Source organism: Echinops telfairi, unplaced genomic scaffold, assembly GCF_000313985.2.
Source record: "Echinops telfairi isolate 266 unplaced genomic scaffold, ASM31398v2 ScPeMD7_31;HRSCAF=116, whole genome shotgun sequence".
Classification (NCBI taxonomy): domain Eukaryota; kingdom Metazoa; phylum Chordata; class Mammalia; order Afrosoricida; family Tenrecidae; genus Echinops; species Echinops telfairi.
The window spans coordinates 13,366,480-13,368,697 of NW_022103928.1; positions in this window are offsets into that span (position 1 = coordinate 13,366,480).

The following is a 2,218-nucleotide window of genomic DNA, read 5'->3' on the forward strand; positions in this document are numbered from 1 at the left end:
CATTGCCCTCATCATTCACAAAACATTTGCTCTCCACTTAAGCCCCTGGCATTAGCTCCTCATTTTTTTTTTTTTATGTATAGTATTATTTTATTCTTTGGCATATTTCTCATTTGAGTGAATTTTTTTTTTACATTTTATTAGGGGCTCATACAACTGTTATCCCAATCCATACACACATCAATTGTGTAAAGCGCATTTGTACATCGTTTCTCAAAACATTTTCTCTCCACTTAAACCCCCGACATTAGGTCCTCATTTTCCCCCTCCCTCCCCGTTCCCCCCTCCCTCATCAGCCCTTGATAGTTTATAAATGGGTATTTTGTCATATCTTGCCCTGTCCGACGTCTCCCTTCACCCACTTTTCGGTTGTCTGTCCCCCAGGAAGGAGGTCACACACAGTTCCATGTAATCGGTTCCCTTTTTCCTACCCATTCTCCCTTTACCCTCCCTGTTTTGCCACTCACACCACTGGTAGCTCCTCATTTTTTCCCCTCCCTCCCTGCTACCCCTTTCCTCATGAGCCCTTGATAATTTATAAATTATTACTTCATCATATCTTGCACTGTCCTACGTCTCCCTTCACCCACTTTTCTGTTGTCCGTCCCCCAGGGAGGAGGTCACATGTAGCTCCTTGTAATCGGTTCTATCATTTAAATTCATCACTACCTAAAAAATTGTGCTGGTTAGTGTACCTGGTGCTAGGTCTTAGTATTAATAAAGAAGTACATATATATTGGTGGGTTTTGAAATTATGGATTTTAATATAATTCTAAAACCCAATTTGTTTTATGCATTTACAGAATATTATCTTGGTGGGGGAAAAGGGTTCATAGGTTTAGCCAAACTTTCAAAGTAGTCATGTCCTCCCTCCCTACAAACAAGTAAAACCACAGCTAATGTGGCCCTAAAAGCAGAGCTATGTCACTGATTGTCTAAGAAGCAGCTTCTTTTAGAACTTTTCCCTTTTACTGAAAGAAGCCTAGGGTTCAGATCTGGCTTTCTGCTGTCAGTTTTTCTCGTTGCACTCACTTGTGAGTTGCTCTGATGCTACAAGCTGAGCCACCATTATTTCAAACACCAACAGGGTCCCTCATGATGGACCAGGTCAGCATAGCTGTCAGACTAATCCAGACAAGAGTGAGGGAAGAGGCGGACCACTGCTGACACAGTTGTCCCCGAAAACCTTAGGAATCGCAGCAGCACATGCTCTGACACAGTGCTAGAAGCGGAGCCCTCAGGCTTGAAGTCACTCAAGATGCACCGGACGGCAACCCTGGACTCAATCGTGGCAATCATCGTGAAGCGGGTGGAGGACCCAGCAGCATTTCATTCTGTCCTACAGAGCCGTCGGTGTGAGTCCCAACCAACTCTATGACACCTCCCCACAGCAGGATTCCATTCTTGGAGAGAATGCTTTGCAGTTCACAAGAGCATGTGTACGTTCTTGTCTAAGGGGGCAGTGGCCATCTTTATTCTGGGAAGAAGGGGCCTTTCCTTGCCCTGTCAGCATGCAGAAGACTAACAGCTATGCAAAGTGGGTAATCCCCCACAGCTCGTTACCTGCATCCTGGGCATTGGCAGAGGCAGGGGTTAATTCCAGAGCCTTTCACTAGGGTGACCTGTTTGAAGCTACGTCCCTTGTGCTCTTGCTGCATTTCATCCAAGGCCAAGAGAAAGCCTAGCTAATCTGTCAGCGCACCAATCTAATCTGCCTCTGTTAACTGTGTTTATGGAGAAACAGGCCTTGCCACATTATATATCATAAAAGTCAACACGTGAAGCAGATGAAAATGTTCCTGACGTTTCAAATACTGAGCAACCTCTTTTCCTCCCGAGCAGATAAAGTTGTGACATGAGAAATATATCACTGTCACCAAAGGAGACTAAGGGGGAAACATGGCCAGACTGTTTCACTAGCCCTTTCCCTTGGTTCTGGAGTGCCCAACACGCAAATGTCCCTAGAAACAGTTCACAATAAAATATATGCTTAATGTTTGGGGTTTTTTTAATGTACAGACTATTGTAAATTTCCATGTAGTCAAGGACATCCTATCTAAAGCCTTGATCAGATGATTCCCACAACCAAGTATTCTTTTTGAACCTTTATTGTTATTATTTTTAATCATTTTATTAGGGGCTCATACAACTCTTATCACAATCCATACACACATCAATTGTGTAAAGCACATTTGTACGTTCATTGCCCTCATCATTC